The following is a 20,620-nucleotide window of genomic DNA, read 5'->3' as shown; positions in this document are numbered from 1 at the left end:
TTCCTTTGAAAGCCTACAAGGCACTCTGAGCCAACCCCTGCTGACCTTTCCACATCAGTTACTCCTTCTCCATCAAACTCTGTGCTAAACAAGCATCAGGATGTTTCAAAGATACGTCAAGCTGTTTCACTCCTATGAGAGCTCACCCCACTCGGGCACTCAGGCACGTGCCAAAGTCACATGCATCCTCACAGCTCACTTTGAAATTACTTTCCTTCAGTGAGGGCTTCTCTGGCCTCTCAGTATTAGGAAACACATCACACCTTGAATTTATTCATCTATATATTATCTTCTCAAAACACCTTGTCTTAGAGGTTTCGGGATGTGTTTTCTTCATTTAGTATGCCTAGAGGTGTTTCTATAAATAACATTTAAGATAGATTGATTTTAAATAAGAATTAATCAAGTTAATAAGAATGTTACAAATGCATGCGAGGAAGGTCAGATTTATTTCTTGTCTTTTTTTATTTTAATTTTTTTTAGTTGTAGATGAACACATAGTATCTTTATTTATTTTTCTGTGGTTCTGAGGACCGAACCCAGTGCCTCACACGTTCGAGGCAAGCACTTTACCACTGAGCTACAGCCCCAGCCCAAGGAAGGTCAGATTTCTACTGGGAATAATTGTCAATGGTATCATGGGAGGCCAAGTTATGAGGATGGTACTGCATAGTAAAACTTTGGCCATCTCTATTTGACTTAGAGGAAAGGAACTACAAAAGGAGGATGAGTGTTAAAATTCTCAAAGGGCCATAGGAAAAACATATAAGCACTTTATTAAGTGTGTGTATAAAATCTGATATTTAGTAAGTATTTTATGATTTTCTGATTTATTCTATAAAAAGGAGTGATAAAGGAGGGCGCCATGGCACATACATGTAATCCCAGTGGCTTGGGAGGATGAGACAGGAGGATCTCAAGTTCAAAGCCAGCCTTTGCAATTTAGCAAGGGCATGAGAAACTTAATTAGACCCTGTCTCAAAATTTAAAAAAAAAATTAAAAAGAAGGACTGAGGTTTTGGCTCAGTGGTTAAGCTCCTCTGGGTTCAATCCCTGGTACCACTAAAAAAAAATAGGAGTAATGATTTGAAAACATTAGCACTATACAATAAAGACAATAACCTCACCTCATGCCTCCATACACATAGTCTATATTTGTATGTGTGCATATCCACGTATATCTCATATTAACTTTGATCTATATAGTTTTTAAAAGTCAGTGTATTTTTAGAGTGCTAGATTTCTTTTTTGTATTGATAACAATCTAAAAAGACATTTTCAACAATTGAAGCTTTTTCTCAGCACTGGGTTATTTATATCTGTATCTATTGTTTCTGTGTGTGTGTGTGGGTAGAGGTGGGAGATACCTGTAGGATGCTGGTTAGTTTGTTTCCTTGCTTTTCAAGCTCTGGGAAAGCTATTTAACACACTCTCAGAACAATGAAGATGAGGTAGAGCCAAGATTAACAAAACTATCAAGTTCCCAGATGACTTCCTTGAAGAGGAACTAATGTTTCATAACCAACATTAAATTAACAAGGTTTGCATGAGGCCTTTGAGTCTAAAACTTTTAATGAGGAGGCTGACTTACAAGAATGTTGAAATTGGCCAAGATATTATCTCTGATCTCCTTTGAATCACAGATTAAAACAATAATTAAATGCATTTGAACAGTGCCTAATTAGCTGTCTTGAAATTCCAAGACACTTCAGTTGCAGACAAGAAAACAGCATTTACCAAAGATGCAGAGATATGGACTCATTGGCCCTAAGCTCCTTTCTTTGGATTTCTTGGGGTACAATTTTCCATTGGTCAGTATAGTATATTTACTCTTGATCCCAATCAATGAAAATAGATATGTGAGCATGCATATAAACTGATTTAAAATATTCTATGGGACATTGCTTCATTAATGTTATGCAGATCTTATGGAAATCATATACAAAAAAACATAAGGGAACCAACAGGAACAATAAAATAATCTAAGGATAAAAACACATTACTTATAATTTTAAACCTGCAATGTAATCAGTAAAAAACAGAAGAATAAATGGATAACAGAGACAAGGAACAAATGAGAGGTCCATAAATGCAGCTTAAAATGCAAAAAGACAAGCGATGAAGTAAGAGAATAAATAGAAAGAGAACATATTTATGCAAAATACTGATGCCTTATGATTGACAGTTTATGAACAGATAGCATAACTTCTGTTTGTTGGAAAAAAATAGAAAGTTATAGGTTATAAAGGACCCCACATTAAAATTCTACAATGAGAAAAAATAATAAAAAGAACTTAAAGCATAAACTGGTAAATCTTTAAATTTTAATAACCAAGAAAAAAAGTCACTGAAAATATAAATGCAATGGAGCGTTAAAAAAAGTGAACAAAATATCATAAAGAGTTGCAAAAACAGAAACAAAAATAAAACTGTTTTCAGCGTTTTCCACTGAAGCTCTAAGTTCCTTAAGATATTGGCAAAGTCAAAGGAGAGAAGAAACAGGTGTTTATCACAGCAATAGTCAAAAGATTATGACATAGTAGGTCTTGATCAGTCAAATCATTGTAAATGCAGATGTTTGATGGAGAAATCAGACTATAAGGATCAATGAAATAAACTTTAATTTTAGTCCTGGAAGAGCAAAAAATGAAGATATGATCAAACCACAGAATTTTATGTTTGGAAAAAAGTGATCAACAGAGAGTATTGACTACTGAAACCTATAAATCTAATTCATTCTAAATACATGGGAATAAAATTACAATATAAAATGTAAGCTTCATTAATCATAATTGAAATACATCTTGCAAAAATATGTCAAAATGATTTAATCACAAACACACAACTTTCATAACTTATAATTCAAACCATGATACAAATTAAAAAGTAATAAAGAATGGGAAAGGCAAATAAACAAATAAACATGAACTACTTTTAAAAAGCATTCATATCTACACAAGATTAATTCTTGACAGTTATAACACAGACGTTATCACATTTTAAATAGTATATGTTTTCTATTTTAGGAAAATTCCATGGAAAATATTCTAAAACATAGTTCATTTAGAAAAAGAACTAAAATTTGCATAGAAGAAAAAAAGAAGCTTGTGATTTCATCCAGAAGGTGAATTAACACATCTTGAAAATTCTCTCAGTGCAAATAGATAACTATTTTTGGATAAAATGCAACTTAAAATATTTTAAACAACTACCTTAGCTTTAATACAAGAAATAAACATTTATAGGTGATAACACAAATACCTAAGTATACTTACAGCAACTTTAATTATAATGAGCCAAAGCTGGAAACAACCTAATGTTTATCAACTGTTAATAGATAATCCACCTGTGGAACAAGAAGATGGACTAGATAATGACATGAGAAAACTTATAAGGTAGTAAAACTGTTATTATATATATAATGTTCATATATATATATATATATATATATATATATGATTATTATATATGATACAGTGGCACATGCCATAATCCCAGTGACTCTGAAGGATGAAATAGGAGGACCTCAAATTTGAGACCAGCCTCAATAATTTATACTATATCTGTTTTGTTTTGTTTTTGGTATTGGGTATTCCAGGTGTAGTTTTAACACTGAGCTACATCCCCAGCCCTTTTAGTTTTGTTGTTGTTGTTGTTTAGTTTTTTTGTTTGTTTTTTGAGACAGGGTCTTACTAAGTTGCTTAGGACCTCATTAAGTTGCTGAGACTGGAGTCAAAGTTACGATCCTCTGTCTCAGCCTCCCTTGTTGCTGGGATTACAGGTATATGTCATTGTGCCTGGCTTAGCCTCAACAATTTAGCAAGGCTTTCAGCAACTTAGTGAAGTCCTGTCCCTACATAAAAAGCAAAAGGGCTGGGGAATCTCCATACTAAGAAAAAAAAAATAAAGGCAAAATTAAATACAAGAATCCAGAAGAGAAAATGCAGCCATGGTGGGCTGTAGCAGTGAGGCAATGCTTCCCAGGGAAAGGAAGAGGAGGAGCAAAGTTGGAGAATGTTTCAAACAGAATATTTGAAAATACAGAGGATTAGCGAATAAGGGCAGTTGAGTAAACTATGGTCTGATTGGTAAAGAGAATAAATGAAAGGGCTTTGAAGGGAAGTTGGAGCTGAGAAAGTCTTCCAGAAATAGAATTGGACCCTGAAAACATCTCATCAGTTAAGTATTTAGCTAAAATTTCCCTTGGAAAAGAAAGGGACAAAGGATTCCTACTTCTCTCTGTATCATATTAGTTAATGAAGAGTAAATGCAAAACATCCAACATGATCACTTACTGAGTTTCTGCTATGAGCTATGCATTTGAAAGGGCGTTTCATTCATGTCCTTCCAATATTTGTCACAGCACCCTGCAAGGCACACAGCCCACAGATGCTATGTCCTCTGCTGTGCTCTTGAATCAACTGACTCCTCAACCTCACATTGCAAAATTATTCCATCAATGGTCTGAATTTCAGGTACAACCTTGTTATATAATTAAGCATCTCTGGTCCCTAAAATTGATGGAAGCTGGATTCTTTTCATCCTCATCATTCTTTGTCCTCTCCAATCAAACTGAGTAGCACAGTGAGGGGTGGCAGTAATGATAGGGGGATTCTTTGAGGATTTCTAATGAGAGCAGGGAAACAAAAGCCTTTCTTCTGCCACAAGTGGAAGAAACTGGCTGGCAGGAGGAGACCATGGAGACAATCGGCAGAGAGCGGAAGATGATCACAGGAGGAGAATGAAATTCATTTAAATTTCTGTTGCTGTGTCTTGGGCTTTTTTCCTTGGTTTTTACTTCAAATGGCTTGGATGTCTTACAATCTTTGACTATGTGGCTCCCCTAGGATCCCTCAAGCCTTAGAGATCTTACCAATTCCCTCTCAAAATCCCAGATCAACAAGACACTTAAGAGATGCAATAAAAGGACCTTGTCAAATCGCTCAGTTAATGGTGGTAGAGCTGAGGTTTGATAATAGGCCTTGTTTTAGTCAGGCTCACAGTTTCAGAGGTCTCAATCCATGGATTGCAGGCTCCATTCCTCGGGGCTCAAGGTGAGGCAGGACATCATGGTGGAAGAGTCTGGCAGAGGGAAGCAGCTCACATGATGATCAGGAAGCAGAGAGAGAGAGAGAGGTCTCCACTTGCCAGATACAAAAATATATGCCATAGCCGTGCCCCCATGAACCACTTCCTCCAGATACACCCCACATGCCTCCAGTCACCACTCGGTTAATCCCATTAGTGATGAATTCACTGATTAGGTTAAGGTATAACCCAATCATTTCTCCTCAAAACCTTTCATTGTCTCACATGTGAGTTTTTGAGGGACACCTCACATCCAAACCATAATAGGCCTTTTTTGACATCAAAGAATATGTTCTTTTCTATCTACAGACATGGTCCAATACAACTTTCTACAGTATCCACTCCAAAACCTACATGTAGTTACTGAACACACGATATGTGGCCAGTGTCCTAAGGAATTGCATTTTTAACATATCCTATTGTAATTCATTTTCATTTGAAATTATATACTCACAAAGGAATGGATACTCTATTGGACAGCTTATCTCTATACCATTTGCTACCCCAACTATTATTGAGTTACTATTTTCTGATGCATGTTTTACTAACCACTATCTACTGGATATTGCAGAAGCTACTTTTCTCAAGTAAATCTCCATAATAATTCAGATATACCTGAGTTATAAATAATCATATATATATGTATATCAATAATTAAGATAATATAATGTGTACAATATGTCACTGATATTTATAATGCTTATAATAGTTGAGAGCAATAGAACAAGGATTCAAAATTAGGATGATCAACTTCCTAACTAGCTAGGGTAATGTCTTATCTTGCCAAGATAGGTTTGCTAACATTTGGTTCTGAAAGAAGTTAATATCTCAAAACTACAATGACACATGCTTCACTTTGCCTCATTTGAGATAAGAAGGAGAATTATAAAAAATGAGATATTTCTACTTGGTAAACACAAAGCATCACACAGTTAAGGCAGGATAAATACTACAAATGATTTTAAAACTACAACACTGGGGTGAAAAAAAGCAATTGCATATTACCATTAAAGACTAAGCCAACAAATTAACTTCAAGGAAATTAAAAATAATCTTATTAGAAAGAAGGGAGGGCGATTGGAGGTGGGGAGTTGATATCAATATTCAAAGTTAAAATTGAGGTCAGGCTCAGGAAATAGTGACTGCAGTCACATCTTAAGTCAACCTCAAAAAAAAAAAAGTAGAAGAGTCCATTATACCGTTTTATTTACATTTGTAAATATCAGTTCTTTTTACATGGAGCTGAAATTCAGAAAGGCACTGACAGTCTACACAAGGGAGACAGTCCAGGTATAATGTAAAGAATTTGAATTTCAGAAAGTTCTGTGAGAATAAGAGCCAGCAGTAGAAAATCCAGTGTGTCTGTGTGTAGATGTTACAAATGGAAATTTATCAGATATGGTATGTGTGAGACCATTTGAGTTTCTAAAAAGCTCCATTATCACTGAAGCAAAAAAAGTAGGTTGACAGAGCAAATGGTTTGCTTCACTTAATAAAATAGTATTCATTCACCTTGATAGATCCTCATCGCTCCCAGTTGTACCCATTTCAGGGTCATTCCACAAAAGAGAAGCTCAGGCTTGTTACTGTGATAAAAAGTGCACTGCTAGCAAAATGTCATTCCTTATATTCACGGATGACTTTAGCAAGGACCTGGAACCTTTTGATAGAGCAACTGAAAAAAACAAAAAAAAATGTGTGCTTTACAAAGAGAGAGTGCTTCACATAAAATCTGAATTTGAAAGCTTAAGGAAAAATGTGTGAAAAATAAAAATCAGTAACCCATCATTACACTTTCATATGTGTTGCCAAATCAATTTTGCTTTTCGAGCTAAAGAAATCGTTGAGAAATGTTGCTAATATAAGACAACTTTTCACTTTTGCAAGGGTGGATTTACCTGCTTCTAGATAAAAAAACACACATTGAAACAAAAATGAAGTTTTGGAGCAAAATGATAAGAAAGTAGATACCATACAGATTAATCAAATTGTGTATAGGTATAATATACATCACAATTATAAGAAATTCATATTTTTTTTCCTCTTGGCTAGGTATAATTTTAACCATTCTAATGTATTTATATTCTGATTCTAATCATTGTAAATCTAAGCTACAAGGATTAAAATAGTCGTGAACTTAGTTCTTGTGTCCAAAATATCTTCTCTAAGGGAAGACTTAAAAAAAAAATACCAGCAGTTTCAGGTTCTATTAATTTAGCTTACACATATTCAGCATGTTGATAGATAGATGGGTAGTTAAATGATAGATGGAGTTTTAAATATATATTTTATAATTGATATCCCTATCTCTCTACAGCTGTTGTTAGAAATCTAGGTAAATGTGGCATATTATGTATGTTTTACATATCATCAGTGGATAATAACCTGTCAATAGTCAAAAAATATCACTTTCTCTTACGGATCATTTTATTTAAAAGCTTAAGTCACCTAGATTTTCATAATAATTGACTACATACCCAAGATTTGGTAGGTGAGAAGTATTGAAATATTCATCTGAAAGGCTAAAAATATCAAACCTTATTTTTGTAAGCAGTTTGGATTTTAAAAGAGGCAATGTAATTATGTCCTCCTAAGAATAGAAAAAGGATTGTGCTATGTGTATAATCATTGACCACATATGGTCCATGGTGGTTAAAAAATGATTCTGGAATAACCATTGAATTATGCCTCTTGATTCTGACACATATAAAAAGTAAACTATTAGGTAATAGTAGAAGCACCAAATGACATAAAGAGAGAGGCCTGTGGTATAACATTTTTTTTCCTCTGTCCTTAGAAATTTATGGATATTACTGAGATCATATTAACAATGACAACACCAACATTTCTGTTTTGGATGCTCCATTTGTACATGGAGAACCTCGAACTCCCACAGTACAAAACCTCAATATTTTTCAGAGCTATAAAGAAAGGCCCACAAGTGCTCACAAACAACCCGCACCACCAATCTAAGAATTCCTATACCTGAAGGCCACTGCTAGGGGTATTTCACTGCATGTAATTTTCCTTTTGGTAGACAAAAAATAGACTATGGATGGTTCTTCTGTAAAACGCAACTTGTAGAAGTCTATATATAAGCCAAAGAAATTGTTAAAACCAGAAGAATAAAAATTAGGTCAAATAAAAGACTCTTTTTTTGTAAGGAGCACACCAATATAGATAAAATATAATTACCCTACTAAACTAAGAAACATTGCAAGGATTATTAGGCATATCTCGGAGGAACAAATTCTTATTTTGAGTAGAGGGATTAAAGAAATATTTGAACATCAAGCCTTGGCTATAAAAAAGGGGGGGGAAATTATGGTTTTCAAGTCCAGTGGCGATATTCATCCAGTTTCTACATGACTTGCAATAATCAAAGGCAGAGACTGTTGTATTTCCCAGGTGACTGAATCTATCCCAGGTCACCAACTAAGCACTCTTGTTTCAATATATTGCTGGTGAAAAATAAAACAGAAAGAGACTATGGAAAAACTCAAACAGGATAAGTAAACAGGACATGGGAAAAATAGAATATATGCAAACTGTTTCTAGTTTCCTGTACTTAACAAAAAAATTCCATAGATGGTTGAAGATTCTTTCATAGAAAGGTCATTGATCCTGGCTGCCATAGGAGAGCACATGTGTCTTGATGCAGGGAGAAATATTTCACAAGTGAGAATGACCAGGGCATGTGGGTCACCAGAGAAAGAAAACAGTCCACTTTAAGAATTGTTCCAGGTCAAAAATCTGGAACCACACAGCGCAGCATGACAAAAAGAGGCCAAATGTAAAATCTCTGTGACTACAAGAACAGCAAAGAGCTGCATCAAGAAATCCACATGTCCTCTGAAATGAAGAAAAAGGGCAACAAAGATATGGCCTCAGACATCAGGTCAAACGAAAACTGAGGAAAAAGAGTACTCTATAACCTCTGACGTGGGAAAGAGCACACCAGTTACTACATTTTTATAAGCCCTTTCACCTGCATCTAGAAATGAACTCTGCTCATAATCATGGGTCAAGGCGAAGAGAAAAGGTGAGGGATTACAAATTCATGGCATATAATCAGTCTCCCAGAACGGAGGAAATAACTTATCATTGTTGGGGACAGAAAAAGCTCAGGAATAGATTTTGAGATTGGTCTGTAGTACGCAATCCTGTGTTTTTACAGCTATCGTATGCAAGGCAAAATCAGTTTAAACCTCCCAGGGTTAAAACAAATTAACACAATTAGAAATTACCTGGAAATCATTTGGTGAGACATATGATCTTCTAAACATTGTAAATTAGAAAACTCACCTTAAAAAAGAAACAAAATTAGAATTTAAATATACTGAACATTAGCCAGGCAAGGTGGTACATGCCTGTAATCCCAGCGGCTCTGGAGGCTGAGGCGGGAAGATCCTGAGTTCAAAGCCAGCCTCAGCACTAAGCAATTCAGTGAGATCCTGTTTCTAAATAAAATACAAAGCAGGTCTAAGAAAATGGCTCAGTGGTTGAGTGTCCATGAGTTCAATCCCCAGTGTCCAAAAAAAAAAAAAAAAGATATTAAATGTCAGTAAAATGGCAGGCTTGCTGGGTTGCTGTCCTTTCTATGCCCCTCCCTATTGCAGCCCATGATCCCCACAGCAGTGAGCCTGTGTCCGTGACACTCCCTCAGTCATGACTACCTTATGAGGCTACCATCTAAGCAGTCAGTGGGGACATTGAGGTGTGATTTTGCCCAGTAGGTTTTCTGGTCCCCAGGGCAGATTGGTCCCTAACTATAGGGCCCTTTTTAAGATGGCTCCTGCAAAAGCACTTGGAGGGTTTGCTGAGAGGTGCAGTGAGTTCCTTCCCCAAGGCTGGGAAACATAAACTGCTCCTCTATAACAAATATTCCTTCAAATATTCCTATTTTGATTTAAGTTCTTAGTCTTAAGTCACCTATTGATTTATGTTCTTTGTCTGCAGGGTGAAAGTTTTTGTGCCACACTGTGATGCTTTCCCTTTTATCTTTACCTTGGAGCAGAGAGAGTCCTCTTCCCCTGGTGTCTGGCACCAGGACCTGGGGTATTATGCTTCTCATAGTTTGTTATTCTCCCTGTTCTCTGGGAGGCACCGGGTTTTGTGTTCAGTGTGGTTCATTTCCACTGCTTTCTCACTGCCTCTCGCCACAGTACTATCCTTCCTACTGCTTTGTTTTCATCACATGGAGAAGCAAATTAGTGCTTGCTGCTTCTATTCCACCATCTTGATTTCTTAGCCATCTCCATTTACGTTTAATAGCCCATCCTGTAGTGATATAGAAGTTAGCTGCCCTGAGTACAGCCGTTTCCATGGTCCTTGGGTGAAGAGAAATTTTGTTCAAACTTCTATTGTGGTTTTGTTCCAATTTCTATTGCTTCACCTCATTAATCTGACTGGTCAAGCTATTTGCCAGTGAGTGGCATATAGATGGGCATGTTACATTTTCTAATAAAATAAATTTTATTTTGAAGAAATGTTTGTTATGGAGGAAGAGAGTAGTTTATCTTTCCTTTTACTCCCAGACTTAGAAGAAAATAGTATATTTTTTTTTTCAACCACATATCCACATTTCAGAATGCAATAGCTAGAAATTTTATAAATATCTCATTAACTATAATTGAGCCAGTTTAAAGGTAAGCCAATGCCTATGGTCAATAGAGAAGAAAGGTGAAAAGAATGGTGCTTGATGTCTTGGTTTAATTTACCAATTCTTTTTTTTTTTTTTTGTGAAGATATTTTTTTTTTTATTGGTTGTTCACAACATTACAAAGCTCTTGACAAATCACATTTCATACATTAGAATCAAGTGGCTTATGAACTCCCATTTTTACCCCAAATACAGATTGCAGAATCACATCGGTTACACATCACATTTTTACATACTGCCATATTAGTGACTGTTGTATTCTGCTACCTTTCCTATCCTCTACTATCCCCCCTCCCCTCCCCTCCCATCTTCTCTCTCTACCCCATCTACTGTAATTCATTTCCCTCCATGTTTGTTATCCCATTCCCCTCATAACCTCTTCTATGTAATTTTGTATAACAATGAGGGTCTCCCTCCATTTCCATGTGATTTCCCTTTTTTTCTCCCTTTCCCTCCCACCTCATGTCTCTGTTTAATGTTAATCTTTTCTTCCTGCTCTTCCTCCCTGTTCTGTTCTTAGTTGCTCTCATTATATCAAAGAAGACATTTGGTATTTGTTTTTTAGGGATTGGCTAGCTTCACTAAGCATAATCTGCTCTAGTGCCATCCATTTCCCTGCAAATTCCGTGATTTTGTCATTTTTTAGTGCTGCGTAATACTTCATGGTGTATAAATGCCACATTTTTTTTATCCATTCATCTATTGAAGGGCATCTGGGTTGATTCCACAGTCTAGCAATTGTGAATTGTGCTGCTATGAACATCGATGTGGCAGTATCCCTGTAGTGTACTCTTTTAAGGTCTTCAGGAAATAGTCCGAGAAGGGCAATAGCTGGGTCAAATGGTGGATCCATTCCCAGCTTTCCCAGGAATCTCCATACTGCTTTCCAAATTGGCCGCACCCGTTTGCAGTCCCACCAGCAATGTACAAGTGTACCCTTTTCCCCACATCCTCGCCAGCACTCATTGTTGTTTGACTTCATAATGGCTGCCAATCTTACTGGGGTGAGGTGGTATCTTAGGGTGGTTTTGATTTGCATTTCCTTGACTGCTAGAGATGGTGAGCATTTTTTCATGTACTTGTTGATTGATTGTATGTCCTCCTCTGTGAAGTGTTTGTTCATGTCCTTGGCCCATTTGTTGATTGGGTTATTTGTTACCTTATTGTCTAATTTTTTGAGTTCTTTGTATACTCTGGATATTAGGGCTCTATCTGAAGTGTGAGGAGTAAAAATTTGTTCCCAGGATGTAGGCTCCCTATTTACCTCTCTTATTGTTTCTCTTGCTGAGAAAAAACTTTTCAGTTTAAGAAAGTCCCATTTGTTGATTCTAGTCATTAACTCTTGTGCTATGGATGTCCTATTGAGGAATTTGGGGCCCAACCCCACAGTATGTAGATTGTAGCCAACTTTTTCTTTTATCAGACGCTGTGTCTCTGATTTGATATCAAGCTCCTTGATCCATTTTGAGTTAACTTTTGTGCATGGCGAGAGAAAGGGATTCAGTTTCATTTTGATGCATATGGATTTCCAGTTTTCCCAGCACCATTTGTTGAAGATGCTATCCTTCCTCCATTGCATGCTTTTAGTCCCTTTTAGTCAAATATAAGATAGTTGTAGTTTTGTGGATTGGTTTCTGTGTCCTCTATTCTGTACCATTGGTCCACCCACCTGTTTTGGTACCAGTACCATGCTGTTTTTGTTACTATTGCTCTGTACTATAGTTTGAGGTCTGGTATTGCTATACCGCCTGATTCACACTTCCTGCTTAGCATTGTTTTGCTATTCTGGGTCTTTTGTTTTTCCATATGAATTTCATGATTGCTTTATCTATTTCTACAAGAAATGCTGTTGGGATTTTGATTGGCATTGCATTAAACCTATAGAGAACTTTTGGTAATATCGCCATTTTGATGATGTTAGTTCTGCCTATCCATGAACAAGGTATATTTTTCCATCTTCTAAGATCCTCTTCTATTTCTCTCTTTAGGGTTCTGTAGTTTTCATTGTATAGGTCTTTCACCTCTTTTGTTAGGTTGATTCCCAAGTATTTTATTGTATTTGAGGATATTGTGAATGGAGTGTTTTTCCTCATTTCCGTTTCAGAAGTTTTGTCGCTGATATACAGAAATGCCTTTGATTTATGTGTGTTGATTTTATATCCTGCCACTTTGCTGAATTCATTTATTAGTTCTAGTAGTTTTTTTGTAGACCCTTTTGGGTCTTCTAGGTGTAGAATCATGTCATCCGCAAATAGTGATAATTTAAGTTCTTTTCCTATTTTTATGCCTTTAATTTCTTTCGTCTGTCTAATTGCTCTGGCCAGTGTTTCGAGAACTATATTGAATAGAAGTGGTGATAGGGGGCATCCCTGTCTTGTTCCAGATTTTAGAGGGAATGCCTTCAATTTTTCTCCATTCAGAATGATGCTAGCCTGAGGCTTAGCATCGATAGCTTTTACAGTGTCGAGGTAAGTTCCTGTTATCCCTAGTTTTTCTAATGTTTTGAACATAAAGGGATGCTGTACTTTGTCAAATGCTTTTTCTGCGTCTATCGAGATGATCATATGGTTCTTATCTTTAAGTCTATTGATGTGGTGAATAACATTTATTGATTTCCGTATATTGAACCATCCTTGCATCCCAGGGCTGAATCCTGCTTGATCATGGTGCACAATTTTTTTGATGTGCCTTTGTATCCGATTTGCCAGAATTTTATTGAGGATTTTTGCATCTAGGTTCATTAGAGATATTGGTCTGTAGTTTTCTTTCTTTGAGGTGTCTTTGTCTGGTTTCGGAATCAGGGTGATGTTGGCCTCATAGAATGAATTTGGCAGAGCTCCCTCTTTTTCTATTTCCTGAAATAACTTGAAAAGTATTGGTATTAATTCTTCTTTAAAGGTTTTGTAGAACTCCACTGTATACCCATCCGGTCCTGGGCTTTTCTTGGTTGGAAGTCTTTTGATTGCTTCTTCTATTTCATCTATTGATATTGGTCTGTTTAAGTTGTGAGTTTCCTCCTGACTCAGTCTGGGCAAATCATATGACTTAAGGAATTTATCGATGTCTTCACTATCTTCTATTTTGTTGGAATATAGGTTTTCAAAATAATTTCTAATTGTCTTCTGTATTTCTGAAGCGTCTGTTGTAATATTGCCTTTTTCATCCCGTATGTTAGTAATTTGAGTTCTCTCTCTTCTTCTCTTCGTTAGTATGGCTAGGGGTCTGTCGATCTTATTTATTTTTTCAAAGAACCAACTTTTTGTTTTGTTAATTTTTTCAATAGTTTCTTTTGTTTCAATTTCATTGATTTCTGCTCTGATTTTAATTAATTCTTGCCTTCTGCTACATTTGCTATTGTTTTGCTCTTCATTTTCTAGGGCTTTGAGATGAAGTGTGAGCTCATTTATTTGTTGGTTTTTCCTTTTTTTGAGGAATGACCTCCAGGCGATGAATTTCCCTCTTAAAACTGCTTTCATTGTGTCCCATAGATTCCGATATGTTGTGTCTGTATTTTCATTTATCTCTAAGAATTTTTTCATTTCCTCCTTTATGTCTTCTGTAACCCATTGATCATTCAGTAACGTATTGTTCATTGTCCATGTGATGTAGAATTTTTCCTTCCTTCTTTTATCATTGATTTCCAGTTTCATTCCATTATGATCTGATAAAATGCATGGTATTATCTCAGCCCCTTTATATTTACTGAGGGTTGCCCTATGGCATAATATATGATCTATTTTTGGAAGGTTCCATGTGCTGCTGAGAAAAAAGTATATCCACTTGATGATGGTTGATATATTCTATATATGTCAGTTAAGTCTAGGTTATTGATTGTGATATTGAGGTCAATAGTTTCTTTATTCAACTTTTGTTTGGAGGATCTGTCCAATGGTGATAGAGGTGTGTTGAAGTCACCCATGATTATTCTGTTGTGGTCTATTTGATTCTTGAACTTGAGGAGAGTTTGTTTTATGAACATCGCAGCGCCATTATTTGGTGCATAAATATTGATAATTGTTATGTCTTGTTGGTGAATGGTTCCTTTTAACAGTATATAATGTCCTTCCTTATCCCTTTTGATTAACTTAGTCTTGAAGTCGATTTTATTCGATATGAGAATGGCCACCCCTGCTTGCTTACGAGGACCGTGTGCGTGGTATATTTTTTCCCAACCTTTTACCTTGAGCCTGTGTATGTCTTTTCCAATCAGATGGGTCTCCTGGAGGCAGCATATTGTTGGATTTGTTTTTTTAATCCATGTTACCAGCCTATGTCACTTCGTTGGAGAGTTTAAGCCATTAATGTTTAGAGTTACTATTGATATATGGTTTGTACTTCCTGCCATATTTGATTATTTATCTCTCTTTTTTTTCTAATTTAGTTTGTTTCTCCATGATTAGCTTTCCCCCTGTCCTCTGTCTTTACCGAGGCACTTCCCGCTGATGGTTTTGGTTATTGTTTTTCATTTCTTCCTCGTGTAGAGTTTTGCTCAAGACGCTTTGCAATGCTTGTTTTCTGGCTTCAAATTCTTTTAGCTTTTGTTTATCATGAAAGATTTTTATTTCATTGTCGTATCTGAAGCTTAATTTTGCTGGATACAGAATTCTTGGTTGGCATCCATTGTCTTTCAGTGTTTGAAATACGTTGTTCCAGGATCTTCTCGCTTTCAGTGTCTGTGATGAAAAATCCATTGTTAACCTTATTGGTTTACCCCTAAATGTAATCTGCCTCTTTTCTCTTGTAGCTTTTAATATTTTCTCTTTGTTCTGTATATTGGATATCTTCATAACAATTTGTCTTGGCGTTGGTCTACTGTGATTTTGTGTGCTCGGTGTCCTGTATGCATCTACAATTTGTATATCTGTTTCCTTTTTTATTTCTGGAAAGTTTTCTGTAATTATTTCATTCAGCAAGTTACTCATTCCCTTGGCATGAATCTCTGTGCCTTCCTCTATCCCGATGACTCGTAAGTTTGGTTTTTTTAAGTTATCCCAAATCTCTTGGATGTTTTTCTCGTGATTTTTTACCAGTCTATCTGAGTTGGCTAGACTCTTTTCAAGATGATATATTTTGTCTTCATTATCTGACGTTCTGGCTTCTAGTTGCTCCACTCTGTTAGTGATACTCTCGATTGAGTTTTTAATTTGGTTTATCGTTTCCTTCATTTCTAGAATTATTGTTTGATTTTTTTTTATAATCTCTATCTCCTGATAAAGATGCTTAACTTCTTCTTTTATCTGTTTATGTAATTCATTTTCAATGTGATCTTTAAGGTTCCTTTCCATCTATCTAAGGTGTTCCTTGAGTTCTTTATATGGCCATTTTTCTGATGACTCCAGGTCCTCCTGAATATTTAGGCTGTCTTTCATTGTTTGTACTCCTTTTCTTCCTTGATTTTTTATGCTCATGATACTTCTTGTTCTGTTTGACTGCTGAGTTACTGTTTACTCTTATAAATTTATTTGATGCTTGGGAGGAGAGGTATTAGAAGGGAAGGGAAGAAGTCAAATCCACTGCTGATTACCCATTCAGCTTCTCTGCCGGGAGCGAAGTGAAAGAGGAAGCAGATGGGCGCAAAGCGCCTGCGGCTCTGAGCAGGAAAGCGTCCGGGAGCCAAGCATCTCTTTTTCAATCTCTTTGTTTTTTCTGCTGCTTGGCAGGGTGGTCCACTACAGATTAATGGTGAAAGGAGCTCTAACAGGCTGCGCAAAGTCTCGATTAAAGCCGCTGCTCTGAGCACCAGGCTCAGCACTTCAGCAACCCCCGTACGCAGTGGCCATCTTTCTCTCTTTTGTAATTTACCAATTCTATAATCAACATTCTTTAGAATTCTTGCTAAATGTTAAGAGCAAATTATTGTTATTTCATACAACAATTGGTTTTTGATATTTGTGCTAAATTTATTCTCAGTACATACATGTTTTCTTAAATTTATTTCTTAATTAATATTTTAGATATAGAAAAATACAGAGAATGATAAAAATCAATGCTTTTTAAATAAATCATTATATAACTACAGAAAATTCTACTATTTTGCTGAACTTGATACATTTGTTATAGAAATGAAAAGATAGAAAGGCATGTATGTATCCTATTCTGGCCATTTTAAATTTTTCTATAAGTGTTCATTTAATGGCTCTTTTGTGCTTTTATTTAATTCACTTATAAGGAACTAGTAATTTATTTTAATTAGCTATATTTTGAGAAAAAATGAAGAATCTTTAAATAAACATGTAATTATCATTATTCATTGCAATAAGCTATTCTGTATTCATTAAATACAGTATGGCTTTTTTTGTGACACTCAAGAAGCTAACCATAGTATTCCAATTAAAAGCAAAAATATTTACTTTGTTATGTGGAATTAATGTATTCCCACAATAAATTCTTCACAACAGGTTCACTAAATTAGAATGGAAAATTCAATAATTATGCTTCAGAGTACACTAAAATACTGACTTAGTTTTTAAAGAATTTTCATTCATATGGATCTCAAAGATCCTAACAGTAACTCAGTGAGGTAGGTTTAACAATTGCCATTTCATCAACTTCAATTACAATGTCATCAACAAGGAAGAAGTTAAATGAACCTACCCAGGCACATAGACAGTAGTGGACCAAGTCAGGTTTCTTTTTTGTTTGTTTTGGTACCAGGGATTGTACCCAAGGGTGCTTAACCACTGAGCTACATCCCCAGCTGTTTTTTTATATTTTACTTAGAGACAGGGTCTTGCTGAGTTGTTTAGGGGATTGAACCCAAGGGTGCTTAACCACTGAGCCACATCCCCAGCTGTTTTTTATATTTTATTAGAGACAGGGTCTCGCTGAGTTGTTTAGGGCCTCTTTATGTTGCTGAGGCTGGCTTTGAACTTGAAATCCTCCTGCCTCAGCTTTCTGAGCTGCTGGGATTACAGGTGTGCGCCTCTGTGCCTGGCTTAAATCAGGTATTTTAAAGTATCCTTTTCAAAATGTCTCAGAATAAAGTAGATAATGCCAATTCTAGAGGATGCTCAGAACATAATAACATTATGATTTTCTTAAACAGATCCTAAAAAGTTTAGGTTGACAGGCAGGGGCCATTACACTGGATGGTTCATTAAGATCTCACTAGGTGGAAAGTTATGTTTAGTTCAATAATGTTTATCTCACAAAATCTTCTAAAAACATGTTGTTCATCAAGTTTATTTTTCCATTTGGCGTTTCTTAATAAAGGCAATATTCTGTGAGTGTTTCAGCCCTGATAAGCCTATTAGTCATAAATCTCTAAGCACCAAGTAAGAAAAATGCAGATGTACTTAAATTTTCATTCAGCACTTATCATATGTCAATTATAAGTGGACTATGTATTTAGTTATTTTTAAAGTAGCTTTTAGTTAATATTGATGACTATGAGATGAAGTCATATATTCAACTCAAAACATAAATAAATGAAATTGCTTTGAATTCATGGCTTTAGAAGTTTAGAGTTTTAAGCATCTACATAAACCATTCTGAAATGATTCATAAATGATTACAAGTTTGCAAAGTACATTTGTTACATTAGTTCAAAACAATGTTCTGGTTTGCCTCATGTGATGCTTGAATCCCTTGTATGGGAATTATTGTCTTTCACATAAAAGGAAACTGAGGCAGGAAGTATATAACTCCCAATTTTTGTAGAACTTTAAACAAGAACTTGGCATAGGGACCGTCATTCTGAATTTTTTCCTAGGAGGTAATTGTTATGCTTATTTAAATACTAATTCTCCTTATTTCTCATTTTTAAATAAGCTATTAAAAATTGTGTTCTGTCTTTTGCTTTGATTTCACTATTGTGTAGCCTTGTCTTCCACATATGTAAGGTCCTTTAAAATATTCTCACAGATAAAAATCACACATACTCCAATGCATTTCCATTTAGAGTCATCAAGATGCTAATTTAATTATTTTGATTTATGCTTTTTTTTAATACTGGTAATTAAACCCAGAGGTGCTTTACCATTGAGCTCCATTCCAATCTTTTTTATTTTTATTTTGAGACAGTTTCACTGAGTTGTTGAGGCTGGCCTTGAGCTTGGGATCCTCCTGCCTCAGCTTCTTGAGTTGGTGGAATTATAGGCTGGTGCCACTGTGTCTAGCTACATATATGCTTAACAGATCAATTAGTTCTGCTAATATGTATCCCTGGAATCTGAGAGAATGCAGTATAGTCCTGAAGGAGACAAAAAAATAGAGAGAGAAAGAACACATAAATAGTGAGTATATAGAAGGGCAATATGTAAGTGGGTACCATCATATTTTGTGTATGTGTTTTGTTTAAATTTCACCTATTTATAGTAAATATGTTGATTAATTATTAAAATTATTTTTAAAACTTTTTGTTATTTTCTTTCCAATGCACATTTCCCTGTAAATATTTTCTATTCTGAAACATATTCTTGTTATTAAATGAAAGAGAAGTACTCTATAATATTATTGCTTTCTGTCTCTTTCTCTTTCTTTATTCTCCTTAACATTCTACACATTAGGAAAATCTTTAAGTTTTCAATTGAATTACTCTTAGACAAACAAGACCCAATATTTTTAAAAGACCATAGCTTGTTAACTACTTTGAGAACTAAAATATTGCTGAAAACAAAATTCTTATTTTAATAATTTATAACTGAAAGAAAGGTAGTTGCTTTTCCTTTTTGAAATAATGCCTTGAGAATGCTGAGTATGTAAAATGAAAATCTGAATTTCTTGATAGGAATTATCAAACATAGTTAAACATAAAGAACAGTAGCATGAATACCTAAGTTTCCATTATCAAACTACAAGAGTTATTGCTTTTATGGCTAGTCTTCTCTGCCATTCATTTTGGTGGTTTTGATATATTGAACTGGAAATCTCAGGTATCCATTTTACCTAGAAATATATTAGTATGTATAATGAGCAGATAAGGCTCTACTATCATGATCAAAATGCTATTATCATACTTCACAAAACTTATCACCTAATGATATTTAATATAATCCCTTTTCAGTTATCTCAAATACTATACTTGTTAATTTGGGGAAGAACACATGTGTTCACTTAACAAGTAGATCCACATTTAGATTCACTTAACATAACTTTATAAAACCTTTTGAAAACAAAACTTCCACTTTCAACTAAACCATTGGACCCATAGAATTTCCTGATTATCTTCTCATTTTCATTGCTGGTAGAGCAAGAGGCTTGAATAGATCCAAGTCATTTGTTGGAGGTAACAATATTTCTTTAGAGGTGGTGTATTCCTTTTTGCGTTACATCAGGAGGTTCACATTGTCTCTCTTTTTCTGTAATTAAGAAGTTACGATTGATGAGTAGATTCAAATGTATTCCCCAGTTCTATCCATTATGAAGTTTCTCATTAGCTTCTCACCTACAGGTTAAAACACCCTTTGATGATCCTTGACTCAATCTATTATTTATAAAATATTACAAAGCAGAGGTTTTCTAATTTCATCATTCCTTTTGCAACTCAGCTATAATTATTGAACAAGAGGAAAGATGACTTTTCTTTATCAATATTAAGATGTTTTAAAGTACAGTTTATTTAAAGAAGAAGGAATGACCAAATGCTGAGTTCTTTCCTACATTTTAATAATTTTAGGAAAAATATGGTGCTTTGGAAGGCTCCAGAAAAGACTAATGGATACATTTTAATATCATTCTGAAATAACATCATTTCAAATATTTTGAAATATTTGATCTATTGCCCTCATTACATATTTAACTCTGACCATGTAAGATTTTTCAGTTGGCTCTCATTTTCTCTTCATATACTCTCTGTAGCATTTGGTAGACTCTACTTCATTCATATCACCATGACCAGGTTTACCTTGTATACTTCACTAGACCTGGAAT

General features: G+C 35.2%; 1 long non-coding RNA gene across 1 annotated transcript; it reads right to left on the bottom strand.

The window, feature by feature from the left end:
• Positions 1-3,418: 3,418 nt before the first annotated feature.
• LOC308633083 lies at positions 3,419-20,204 on the bottom strand. The gene is made up of 4 exons (XR_014018695.1): positions 18,729-20,204; positions 9,336-9,393; positions 8,074-8,176; positions 3,419-6,763 (listed from the first exon to the last, which is right to left on the bottom strand). It is a non-coding gene; the product is annotated as an uncharacterized lncRNA (long non-coding RNA).
• Between the last annotated feature and the right edge of the window lie 416 nt (positions 20,205-20,620).

Source organism: Spermophilus citellus, assembly GCF_964194105.1.
Source record: "Spermophilus citellus genome assembly, chromosome: 13".
Classification (NCBI taxonomy): Eukaryota; Metazoa; Chordata; class Mammalia; order Rodentia; family Sciuridae; genus Spermophilus; species Spermophilus citellus.
The sequence above is the reverse complement of the archived record's forward strand: the minus strand, read 5'-3'. Positions and strand labels throughout refer to the sequence as shown.